This window comes from Lissotriton helveticus (assembly GCF_964261635.1).
Source record: "Lissotriton helveticus chromosome 1_1 unlocalized genomic scaffold, aLisHel1.1 SUPER_1_unloc_9, whole genome shotgun sequence".
In the NCBI taxonomy this organism is placed as follows: Eukaryota; Metazoa; Chordata; class Amphibia; order Caudata; family Salamandridae; genus Lissotriton; species Lissotriton helveticus.
In genome coordinates, this window is record NW_027611736.1 from 4,478,067 (window position 1) to 4,491,563 (window position 13,497).

Genomic DNA, 13,497 nt, shown 5'->3' on the forward strand with positions numbered 1-13,497 from the left:
TACCTTGGCAAGGATAGCTGCACTGAATGTAGGGCACAGTGCAGAGCGGATGTGTAAGGACACAGGCTCGCCGGACAAAATAAATACATAAATAAATAATGGTGTGTAAAGGATCGCTTGTAAGTTGGAAATGCCTAATAAACTGCGGCCTCAATTCTTCCATAAACAGAAACTTGTGTGGTCTGAATTTATTGGGTTTCGGGTGGTGCGACCATGTGGGGGGTGCCTCTGCTGTGCCCCTTGGTTCAGCCCCCCACTCCCCAGGGGGAGGGGGATAGTTGCTGGACCGGGGGTCTCAGTGGAGGCCACCCCCGGGAAGCAGAGCCCGAACACCAATGGAGAGGATTGGCGGGAGATAGGGGAAGGGAGACAAGGAAGAAGAAAGAGCGGGCCCACCAGATAATCGGGCTGGGCCAGCGTAGTCGTAAATCTAGGGTTAGGAATATGGTAGGGAGATAGGGGTATTTAAATGTGGGCACCGGGCACAAGGCCCTCTTTCTCCGGGGAATTTTGTCAGGAGAAGACCCGCCCACCCACCCGCTGAGGAACAAGATTTCAGGGGGGGGGCCTGGAGAAGGAGGTGAGATTAGTCGCAGAGGCATAGTGGACTTGCAAGAGGTTCTTTAGTTCAGAAGAAGGGACAGCAGGCGGTACGTACAAAGCGATCCAAGAATAGTACAAAAAGCAGCTTGTGAAGCGGGCACAGACCGCACACGGGCAGTTAGGACCCAGGGGGTCACTGGCTAGCTCCCCGAGCACTCTGTGTTAAGGTGAACCGGAAGTAAACAATTACACAACAGAGGGCAGAGCCTGTGACATGGAGGAAGTTGGGGTACCGGTTACCGGGGCACCTCGCAGAGATGGGTGGGGGAACAGCCAACCAGGTTTGGCGGGCGGGAAGCACATTGGCTTGCCCAGGTAACAAGAGGGTACCCACCGGAAGGGAAGAGGCCCCGGGCTGGGGTGGGAACAAATGCTTACCCGGAAGGAAATGTGTGGACACCGGAAGTGAAAGGTCACCTGGCCGGGTGGGATCCGGCTGGTTACCCGGGAGTGAGTGGGCACCGGAAGTGAAAAGGGCCATCCGGTTGGGTTAAAGCAGACGCTTACCCAAGGAGTGCGTGGCAACCGGAGGTAAAAGGTTTCCCGGTCGGGCTGGAAGCAGAAGCTTGCCTGGAGAGAAAGGAAAGGGTGTGTCCCGGGAAGGGGGTTACCTTGGCAAGGATAGCTGCACTGAATGTAGGGCACAGTGCAGAGCGGATGGTGTAAGGACACAGGCTCGCCGGACAAAATAAATAAATAAATAAATAATGGTGTGTAAAGGATCGCTTGTAAGTTGGAAATACCTAATAAACTGCGGCCTCAATTCTTCCATAAACAGAAACTTGTGTGGTCTGAATTTATTGGGTTTCGGGTGGTGCGACCATGTGGGGGGTGCCTCTGCTGTGCATTTGGGATCCTGAGAGCGCAAGTCCCCATGGGGCTGCTGCAGGAGCCTTGCTGTCACTGGAGGGGGCGTGGCTAGCCACAAACATTTGCATACCCAGAAGCCTCTGCGGCAAACACTCGATTCATCAGTACAGGCGACACAGGCATTTGTGTAATAGGAGAAGGAGCGCCTCTAGGTGTGCACACAGAGGCACTCATGAGTGTGACTGACACGTCACCGGTGTAAAGTCACCCTACCAGTAGGAAGTTATCGTGATTGCGTGGACAGCACAACTTTCTGTTCATAATCTTAATCTTTTGTTTAATACTCCGTGGGTCACGCGCACTTCGAGGGGCCGTGAGGAGCGGGATTTTTTTGTAATTTTTGGAGGGTTTCTGGACAAGAAGCTCTGTGATTGGTTGAAATGTGAGTCTTCCGGGGGGGGTCGGGCCTCGCTGAGGAGAGCAGCGCCCGCTGCTTCCCTCAGGAAGGCGCCATCGCAGCGCGCGCGTCACCGGGGGACGGGAGGCGTCACAGCGTCACGTGACGCAGAACCAGGCGTCATGCGTAAGGACTGACGCGCCCCTGCGTGAAGGAGAGGGAGGTGCACCGCTCCTTCCTGCCGCTAGAGGTCGGGATGCTCCAGAGGAACCTTCAGCGCGTCACTCCTAATCTACATACCCACAATCCTGTGCGCGCCTCATGAAGCTGCTTTACTTTCATACTAAATGCAGGGCTCTTTGGGGCATTGAAAACGATAAAGAGCAAACATTTAAGAACGAAGGGGCCAGGGTATCAGTCCCCTAGTAGGAAGACACGGATCGTAGTAAGGCACACTACTTTTCTAAGGGAAATTCGGTTTATTAGTGTACAGTGCTATAGATTTAAAGAAAGAAAGCAATGGCAAAGTCAATAGTGCCCAACAGAGGGACCTTAATTAATAACTGAAACTGCTCCCCATTTGCTGGAAAACATACAAAAGAAACCGACTCTAATCACAAATGAAGAGATACATAATAATAATAATACTAATACTAATAAAACTGAAGTTTATAAAGCGCAACAGCTACCCCAGACAGGGGGATACCAAGAGAAATGGAAGATTTCCCTAACCTGACCGATAGATACCAAAGCGAGTGAATGTCAAGAATGTAACCAACGTGGATGCAGAGGACAGAAGCGGGAGGGACCTACCTCAGAAGCGGGAGGGACCTACCTCAGAAGCGAGAGGGACCTACTTCAGAAGTGGGAGGGACCTACCTCAGAAGCACTAGGGACCTACCTCAGAAGAGAGAGGGACCTACCTCAGAAGCGGGAGGGACCTACCTCAGAAGCGAGAGGGACCTACCTTAGAAGCGAGAGGGACCTACCTCAGAAGCGGGAGGGACCTACCTCAGAAGCGAGAGGGACCTACCTCAGAAGAGGGAGGGACCTACCTCAGAAGAGAGAGGGACCTACCTCAGAAGCAGGAGGGTCCTACCTCAGAAGCGAAAGGGACCTACCTCAGAAGAGAGAGGGACCTACCTCAGAAGCGAGAGGGACCTACCTCAGAAGCGGGAGGGACCTACCTCACAAACGGGAGGGACCTACCTCAAAAGAGAGAGGAACCTACCTCAGAAGCGAGAGGGACCTACCTCAGAAGAGAGAGGGACCTACCTCAGAAGCGAGAGGGACCTACCTCAGAAGCGGGAGGGACCTACCTCAGAAGAGAGAGGGACCTACCTCAGAAGAGAGAGGGACCTACCTCAGAAGCGAGAGGGACCTACCTCAGAAGAGAGAGGGACCTACCTCAGAAGAGATAGGGAACTACCTCAGAAGCGAGAGGGACCTACCTCAGAAGCAAGAGGGACCTACCTCAGAAGCGATAGGGACCTACCTCAGAAGCGGGATGGACCTACCTCAGAAGTGAGAGGGACCTACCTCAGAAGCGAGAGGGACCTACCTCAGAAGCGGGAGGGACCTACCTCAGAAGTGGGAGGGACCTACCTCAGAAGAGAGAGGGACCTACCTCAGAAGAGAGAGGGACCTACCTCAGAAGCGAGAGGGGCCTACCTCAGAAGCAGGAGGGACCTACCTCAGAAGCAAGAGGGACCTACCTCAGAAGAGAGAGGGACCTACCTCAGAAGAGAGAGGGACCTACCTCAGAAGCAGGAGGGACCTACCTCAGAAGCGATAGGGACCTACCTCAGAAGAGAGAGGGACCTACCTCAGAAGAGAGAGGGACATACCTAAGAAGCGAGAGGGACCTGCCTCAGAAGCAGGAGGGACCTACCGCAGAAGCGGGAAGGACCTACTTCAGAAGAGAGAGGGACCTACCTCAGAAGCGAGAGGGACCTACATCAGAAGTGGGAGGGGCCTACCTCAGAAGCGAGAGGGACCTACCTCAGAAGCAGGAGGGACCTTCCTCAGAAGCAGGAGGGACCTACCTCAGAAGCAGGAGGAACCTACCTCAGAAGCAGGAGAGACCTACCTCAGAAGCGAGAGGGACCTACCTCAGAAGTGAGAGGGACCTACCTCAGAAGCAGGAGGGACCTACCTCAGAAGCGAGAGGGACCTACCTCAGAAGTGAGAGGGACCTACCTCAGAAGCAGGAGGGACCAACCTCAGAAGCAAGAGGGACCTACCTCAGAAGCGGGAGAAACCTACCTCAGAAGCGGGAGGGGCCTACCTCAGAAGCAGGAGGGACCTACCTCAGAAGCGGGAGGGGCCTACCTCAGAAGCAGGAGGGGCCTACCTCTGAAGCAAGAGGGACCGACCTCAGATGCGGGAGGGGCCTACCTCAGAAGCAGGAGGGACCTACCTCAGAAGCGGGAGGGGCCTACCTCAGAAGCGGGAGGGACCTACCTCTGAAGCAAGAGGGACCTACCTCAGAAGCGGGAGGGGCCTACCTCAGAAGCAGGAGGGACCTACCTCTGAAGCAAGAGGGACCTACCTCAGAAGTGGGAGGGGCCTACCTCAGAAGCAGGAGGGACCTACCTCAGAAGCAAGAGGGACCTACCTCAGAAGCGGGAGGGACCTACCTCAGAAGCAGGAGAGACCTACCTCAGAAGCGGGAGGGGCCTACCTCAGAAGCAGGAGGGGCCTACCTCTGAAGCAATAGGGACCTACCTCAGAAGCAGGAGGGGCCTACCTCAGAAGCAGGAGGGACCTACCTCAGAAGCAAGAGGGACCTACCTCAGAAGCGGGAGGGGCCTACCTCAGAAGCAGGAGGGACCTACCTCTGAAGCAAGAGGGACCTACCTCAGAAGCAGGAGGGGCCTACCTCAGAAGCGGGAGGGGCCTACCTCAGAAGCAGGAGGGGCCTACCTCTGAAGCAAGAGGGACCTACCTCAGAAGCGGGAGGGGCCTACCTCAGAAGCAGGAGAGACCTACCTCAGAAGCGGGAGGGGCCTACCTCAGAAGCGGGAGGGGCCTACCTCAGAAGCAAGAGGGACCTACCTCAGAAGCGGGAGGGACCTACCTCAGAAGAGAGAGGGACCTACCTCAGAAGCGAGAGGGACCTACCTCAGAAGCAGGAGGGACCTACCTCAGAAGCAGGAGGGACCTACCTCAGAAGAGAGAGGGGCCTACCTCAGAAGAGAGAGGGACCTACCTCAGAAGCGAGAGGGACCTACCTCAGAAGAGAGAGGGACCTACCTCAGAAGAGAGAGGGACATACCTAAGAAGCGAGAGGGACCTACCTCAGAAGCAGGAGGGACCTACCTCTTAAGCGGGAGGGACCTACCTCAGAAGAGAGAGGGACCTACCTCAGAAGCGGGAGGGACCTACCTCAGAAGCAGGAGAGACCTACCTCAGAAGCGGGAGGGGCCTACCTCAGAAGCAGGAGGGACCTACCTCAGAAGCAGGAGAGACCTACCTCAAAAGCGGGAGGGGCCTACCTCAGAAGCAGGAGGGGCCTACCTCAGAAGCGGGAGGGGCCTACCTCAGAAGCAGGAGGGGCCTACCTCTGAAGCAATAGGGACCTACCTCAGAAGCAGGAGGGGCCTACCTCAGAAGCAGGAGGGACCTACCTCAGAAGCAAGAGGGACCTACCTCAGAAGCGGGAGGGGCCTACCTCAGAAGCAGGAGGGACCTACCTCTGAAGCAAGAGGGACCTACCTCAGAAGCAGGAGGGGCCTACCTCAGAAGCGGGAGGGGCCTACCTCAGAAGCAGGAGGGGCCTACCTCTGAAGCAAGAGGGACCTACCTCAGAAGCGGGAGGGGCCTACCTCAGAAGCAGGAGAGACCTACCTCAGAAGCGGGAGGGGCCTACCTCAGAAGCAGGAGGGGCCTACCTCTGAAGCAATAGGGACCTACCTCAGAAGCAGGAGGGGCCTACCTCAGAAGCAGGAGGGACCTACCTCAGAAGCAAGAGGGACCTACCTCAGAAGCGGGAGGGGCCTACCTCAGAAGCAGGAGGGACCTACCTCTGAAGCAAGAGGGACCTACCTCAGAAGCAGGAGGGGCCTACCTCAGAAGCGGGAGGGGCCTACCTCAGAAGCAGGAGGGGCCTACCTCTGAAGCAAGAGGGACCTACCTCAGAAGCGGGAGGGGCCTACCTCAGAAGCAGGAGAGACCTACCTCAGAAGCGGGAGGGGCCTACCTCAGAAGCGGGAGGGGCCTACCTCAGAAGCAAGAGGGACCTACCTCAGAAGCGGGAGGGACCTACCTCAGAAGAGAGAGGGACCTACCTCAGAAGCGAGAGGGACCTACCTCAGAAGCAGGAGGGACCTACCTCAGAAGCAGGAGGGACCTACCTCAGAAGAGAGAGGGGCCTACCTCAGAAGAGAGAGGGACCTACCTCAGAAGCGAGAGGGACCTACCTCAGAAGAGAGAGGGACCTACCTCAGAAGAGAGAGGGACATACCTAAGAAGCGAGAGGGACCTACCTCAGAAGCAGGAGGGACCTACCTCTTAAGCGGGAGGGACCTACCTCAGAAGAGAGAGGGACCTACCTCAGAAGAGAGAGGGACCTACCTCAGAAGCAGGAGGGACCTACCTCAGAAGCGAGAGGGATCTACATCAGAAGTGGGAGGGGCCTACCTCAGAAGCGAGAGGGATCTACCTCAGAGGCAGGAGGGACCTACCTCAGAAGCAGGAGGGACCTTCCTCAGAAGGGACTTACCTCAGAAGCAGGAGAGACCTACCTCAGAAGCGAGAGGGACCTACCTCAGAAGTGAGAGGGACCTACCTCAGAAGCAAGAGGGACCTACCTCAGAAGTGAGAGAGACCTACCTCAGAAGCAGGAGAGACCTACCTCAGAAGCAAGAGGGACCTACCTCAGAAGCATGAGGGACCTACCTCAGAAGAGAGAGGGACCGACCTCAGAAGCAAGAGGGACCTACCTCAGAAGCAGGAGAAACCTACCTCAGAAGCGGGAGGGGCCTACCTCAGAAGCAGGAGGGACCTACCTCAGAAGCGGGAGGGACCTACCTCAGAAGCAGGAGGGACCTACCTCAGAAGCGGGATGGCCTACCTCAGAAGCAGGAGGGGCCTACCTCTGAAGCAAGAGGGACCTACCTCAGAAGCAGGAGGGGCCTACCTCAGAAGCAGGAGGGACCTACCTCAGAAGCGGGATGGGCCTAGCTCAGAAGCGAGAGGGACCTACATCAGAAGTGGGAGGGGCCTACCTCAGAAGCGAGAGGGACCTACCTCAGAGGCAGGAGGGACCTACCTCAGAAGCAGGAGGGACCTTCCTCAGAAGCAGGAGGAACCTACCTCAGAAGCAGGAGGGACCTACCTCAGAAGCGAGAGGGACCTACCTCAGAAGTGAGAGGGACCTACTTCAGAAGCAGGAGGGACCTACCTCAGAAGCGAGAGGGACCTACCTCAGAAGCATGAGGGACCTACCTCTGAAGAGAGAGGGACCGACCTCAGAAGCAGGAGGGACCGACCTCAGAAGCAAGAGGGACCTACCTCAGAAGCAGGAGAAACCTACCTCAGAAGCGGGAGGGGCCTACCTCAGAAGCAGGAGGGACCTACCTCAGAAGCGGGAGGGACCTACCTCAGAAGCAGGAGGGACCTACCTCAGAAGCGGGAGGGGCCTACCTCAGAAGCAGGAGGGGCCTACCTCTGAAGCAAGAGGGACCTACCTCAGAAGTGGGAGGGGCCTACCTCAGAAGCAGGAGGGACCTACCTCAGAAGCGGGAGGGGCCTACCTCAGAAGCGGGAGGGACCTGTGGTATTGGGTTCTCCAGGCCTACATACTCCGTCGAATACCCTCTACACAATAAGAACTGTTGGCACGGAAACTAGAAAATGCAAAAGACAAGTTTATTAAGACCCCATGGGGTGGTGGTACATTCCTACAGCACCCTTCGGCAATGCAAGTATCACACCGAACATCGGTGCAAATCCTTCTTTTATACAACTTTACAGTAATAAAAAGATAGGCGGTACACAGTTACAGAGTTTTAGGTACATATATGGTCATTTTTGGAACACAGCCAACTCATGGGCGGAGTTACAATACCACTGGTCAGTTTGGCGGAACATTCCTAAGTGGTGACTGATCAGTTAGGACTGCGCATGTGCAAGCTTGACCATTACTAAAAATAGCCTGTTGCTGGGCAAACTCAAGTGGTCACTGGTACGGAAAAAGGACTAAAGGCCATGCTGACCACGAGGCGACGCATTCTCTAAAATGGCCGCCGTAACATACAAAATGGAGCTTGACAACTTTGGTCAAGATAAGGAAAAATCGTGTAGCAGAAGCCTAAACGCTAACCCAGTCATTGTCAAATTACGACAGACGACCCTTTTAGCGTTTAGCTGAAGCTACCTCATAATGAACATAATCAGAGTATTCATCTTCAATATCAATAGACATAATCTGGGCCACTTCTTTATGGATCATTTGCTCATGTTTGGCAAAAGCTTGTCTAGATGGAATACAAACTGATAGACACATAGAACACAATGCAGGGCCACATTGGATACATAAGCATAAGAAGAATAATATCCCAATTATTATACAGAGAATCGTCAGTAACTTCCAGCCCCATGTACTAAGCATTAACCAGAACCACCCCGAAAAGGTCCATGTACCATTGTCAGGATGTATCTCAGCAGCAATTCTATGCAATTTGGATATGGCATCATACACAGATGGTGAATTATCTGGCACATAAACACAGCAACTACTTCCGATGATGCGGCATGCCCCCCCTCGATCAGCTAGAACTACATCTAGAACCATTCGGTTCTGAAGCGTTACAATTCTAGAAATCTGCAGTTCTTCAGTTATATTCCCTAATGCAAAAGCAGTATCATTGGCAACAGCTTCAACAATACGAGTAAGTCGTCGTATTTTCCGACTATTCAGAGCAGCTCCCACAAAAGAAAACAAACCCAAATTGAAATCTACATATTGTTGCAGTGTGGTGTCTGTCTGGTCAATGTCTCCAAGTACTACTGCTCTTTTGACTCTATTCAATACAAAATCATGATACAAAACATAATCATTGTGATACATTGGCGGCGCAATGAATACAGGGGGTAGTACAAAGGAGATGTAGCAAGTGCCTAGCCATCCTAACGGGAGATGATGATAACCTTTATTACCACATATGAAATACGTATTTCGGGAGGCTACAAATGAAATGCCATTGGAGCTATCAAAGGTAAGTGTGGTGTTACATTCACTTCTGCCAATTGGGATCGTACCTTTATTACGTATACAAAGTTCCGCTTTTGTATCAATGACAGTAATAACATGAGAATTGGACACATTAAGATTTCGTTGATTACTGTAAATTTGTGGTGCAGATATATTATCAGGGCGATACTCCTCCCATTCAAACCTAGTACCCTCAGCTTGTGGATAGCCGTCTCGATCGTTATAACAAATTTTATTTAAACGAAAAAGTAGTCCTCCTTTCGTTGGCCATCTCAAAGTAAACAGGAGAGTGTACCAGGCATTACACGACCCATTATGGGAAAACGGGAGTGGGATAAGCGGTGTACCTCCTTTCCTCTGATGTCCAGGCAACATCCCACATACCCAGCAATTTGAAGTGTTTGTCATATTGTGAGTATGATGTAGAATTTGAATGAAACTATTGTTCAGATAAGTCTGTCGATGCCGTTCTTCATGGTACGGTAGAGTGAAATGAAAATGTTCAGATGGAGCCGGGGTAGTCGGCAGCAAATGTTCTCGCACAGGCACCACAAGTTCTACTACCCAGGCTATCACAGCTATTACCACAATTGTCAATACAAATAGTACAGCACCAAGAATTCTTTTGTCTCGTGCTGCAGAAAACGCCATAGTTCAAAGTTCACAATGTCTCAAAAATACAACTGAAAAATAAAAATGTAGGTGCTGAGCTCCGAGGTAGCCGTTGTTTTCTTCTCCGGGGTCAAGACGGGTGTCGCTACTCTTGGCAGAACTGATCCCCCCCCTTGAGATTCCCGGCTTCCGTTTCACAAACCCCAGAGCGGTAACCAACCAGTCTCGTACAAAAATTCTTCTTATCGTGGTCGTAAGTTATATCTTTCTCGTCCAGAGACAGTGTGGTCCGGGAAGGCTCCCTCCGATTCGGCTGACATTACAGCTGGGCTCTTCTCTTCGTCCAAAATATCTCGGTAGTCAGATAGTACAGTTGGGCTCACCAGATCCGGAGAGACACGACGGCAGTGAGTAGAGTGCACCCACCGCTTCCTGTTGGTTACTCGCACAGCCGTTCGAGTTGCGAGCAATACCTGCTCGGGCCACGCCACCTCGGTTCCAAGCTGTTCGTTCTCTCAAACGAGCGGATCATCACATGGTCACCAGGACGAAGATTATGAGCCTCTCCAATAGAGTTATCGGGGAGCGCTTCTCGAACCTGTTGATGAATAGAAAGTAAATCATTTGTTAATCGTGCCAAATAATCGTTCATCATTATACAAGGCACATCATGTAACAATCGAGGTTTAGGAACTCCCCATATATTCATCGGCCTTCCAAACACCACTTCATAAGGTGTGAGGCCGGTTCGGGAATGGGGTACTGATCTGATAGAAAGTAATGCTAACGGTAAGGCATCCGGCCACTTCAAAGACGTGGATGCCACAATCTTAGCCAACTTCAATTTCAAAGTAGCATTGTACCGTTCAACAAGACCTGCGGACTGAGGATGGAACACAGCATGAAACTTCTGCTGGATCCCCAATCCCTTCAACACGTACTCCACAATTTTCCCAACAAAATGGGGACCATTATCGTTCCACAAAAATTTGCAGACGCCATATCGAGGGAAGTACTCTTTGAGCAGAACCTTAGCTGTTGTCAAAGCTGTATTATCCTTCGTGGGGAAGGCCTCAACCCATTTGCTAAAAGCACACACCACCACTAGGACATACTTAAGGTTGTTGCAACGCTCAAGTTGAATGTAATCCATTTGTAGTACCTCGAATGGTGCAGAAGGTGGAACGAACCCTCCTTTCGGAGTATACGTCCCTTTTGCAGGATTGTGCTGTAAACATATCAAACAGGTCTGCACTACTCTCTTGGCCGTACTGGCAATTTCAGGATGCTCCCAAACTCGCGTTAGCAATCGAGTAATTGCAAGAGCCCCAACATGTGCCAATCCATGTGTCATTTGGACCATCGCTTGCAAGTAAGCTGCAGGCAATTTCCATCGCTCCATATCTTTGCTCCTCCAACAACCCTCATCATCCAGCACTCCCTCTGCTGCCCAGGTTGCGAGTTCTGCTTCAGTCGCTGATTTCTGAATATCTAGTATCTCCTCTCTAGCATCGTGCCATCGCTCAGCCTGCGACTTCACCACATACACTGGAGAATCATTTCGTGACATAGCCGTTTGTCTTGCTATACTGTCTGCAAAAGCATTTCCTTGTCCTACTTTGTCAGTGACCTTTTTATGTGCACTACATTTGATTATCGCCACTTTCTTCGGACAAAGCAACGCATTCAAAAGATCACGCACTAATTCTCCGTGCATGATATGTACTCCATGCAAAGTCAAAAACCCACGTTCTCTCTAGAGTAGGCCGAAGTCATGCGCTACTCCGAAGGCGTACCGGCTGTCTGTGTAGATGTTCACACATAAGCCAGCACTCAATTCGCAGGCTCTTGTCAAAGCTATCAACTCCGCTGCTTGGGCCGATTTCTGTGGTATTCGTGCTGTTTCTACCACTGTCTTAAGTGTCGTGATCGCATATGCTGCAGAAGTTGTGCCATCTGTCAGCCTTAAACACGATCCATCAACCCACAGTTCCCCATCCACATCTGGAAGTGGCGTATCCTGTAAGTCGACACGACCCTTTGTTTGCTCTTCGGTCAGGAAAACACAGTCATGGTGTTCTTCCTCTTGGCCCTCCGCAACCGGATACGGCAATAAGGTAGCAGGGTTCAGAGTAGCACATCTTTTTAGCGTGATATGTGGCGCCAAAAGTGTAAGCTCATATCCTGTTAAACGTGCACTCGTAAGGTACTGAGTTTTCGTTTGGTTTAACAGGGCGTCTACCGCATGGGGAACTAACACCAACAGTTTGTGTGACAAAACTATTCCCTCACTCTGCCGTATAGCCACTGCTGTTGCTGCTACTGCTCGAAAACACCCAGGTAACCCACGTGCTACAGGGTCAAGAATAGCTGAGAAGTATGCACATGGCCTCTGCTTATCCCCGTGTGTCTGCACTAACACTGACAATGCGCACCCATCTTTCTCATGCACATACAACGTAAAGATCTTGGTGTAATCTGGTGTACCTAACACGGGTGCGGAACAAAGAGCTTGTCTCAATTGTTCAAAAGCATTTTGACATTCATCTGTCCATTCAAGGGGCATTGGTGTAGTTTTGGACAGTAACGCTAACAAGGGTTTTATAATGTGCGAAAACCCCATTATCCACTGTCTACAAAAGGACGTTAATCCTATGAAGGCTCGTACATCTCTCTGAGTGCGAGGAATTGGTGTATCTAAAATGGCCTGAATTCGATCAGATGTTAATGCACGCCCCTCCTTAGACAAAAGATGACCGAGGTAGGTCACCTTTGGTCTACAATATTGGAGCTTTTTCCTAGAAACCTTGTGATTATGTTGAGCAAGGAAAGAAAGCAAAGCAAGAGTACTCTCCTCACACTGCACATATGTATCTGCAGCCAGTAAAAGGTCATCAACATACTGGATAAGAGCTACTCCGGACCGCAATTCAAAGGAATCAAGCTGTCTTTTTAAAGCCTGACTATAGATGCTAGGACTCTCCGTGTAACCTTGAGGAACACGACAAAATCTATACGATTTATTATTTAACGTAAAGCCAAATAGATATCTGCTGTCGGGATGGATGGGAATGGAAAAGAACGCATTCTTAAGATCAATAACAGAAAAGGTAGTAGCAGATGGGGGGACCAAAGTAAGTAAGGTGGTGATATCAGACACCACCGGGTACTGGGGCACTACAATTTTGTTTATTTCTCTCAAATCAATAATAAATCGATAGATTTTGTCGTCAGTGTCTTTCTTGAGGATCGGAAGAATAGGGCTGTTACAGACATTATAAGGAACTTCCTCCACTACTCCTGCAACTATCAAATCCTGAACGATGTACATCAGAGCAATCTCACCTTCTCTAGATATCTTATACTGAGGCACACGTGGCAAAGATGCTCCCTCCTTGACAGTAATTCGAATAGGTGGAATAAGCATCTGTCCCACATCCGTATCTGATGTTGCCCATCACGTGTGTGGGAGAGAGGCTAACGCTTCAATTTCCTGCAGAGTACAAAACCTACTCATCTCTGGATAATTGTCATTTAAAATAACTCGCACTCCTTCAGGAGCGCAACGTATTGTTGCTCGAAAATACTTAAGCAAATCAATGCCCATAATATTGTCTGGGGTATGAGGCGACAATAAGAATGGGCATAGGCCAAAAAATGTATCAATGTAAAATGCAAGAGGTTGTGATAATGGGCTTGGAGAGGGTGTGCCATCGAACCCTACACATGTAATCGTGTCGCCAGACAGGGGAGCCCTTGGCACCAAGTTTTTAGACAAAGCACTACGAGTAGCTCCTGTGTCAACTAAAAACTGATCAGTAGAACCCAAAACGCCCGCTGATACATATGGACCTCTTTG

General features: G+C 51.3%; 1 long non-coding RNA gene across 1 annotated transcript in view; it reads left to right on the forward strand.

Annotated features, from left to right (window-relative positions):
- Positions 1-13,497, forward strand: part of LOC144806596 (uncharacterized) — a 394,727-nt gene that overhangs the window by 297,262 nt on the left and 83,968 nt on the right. The gene's annotated exons all lie outside the window — the stretch shown is intronic.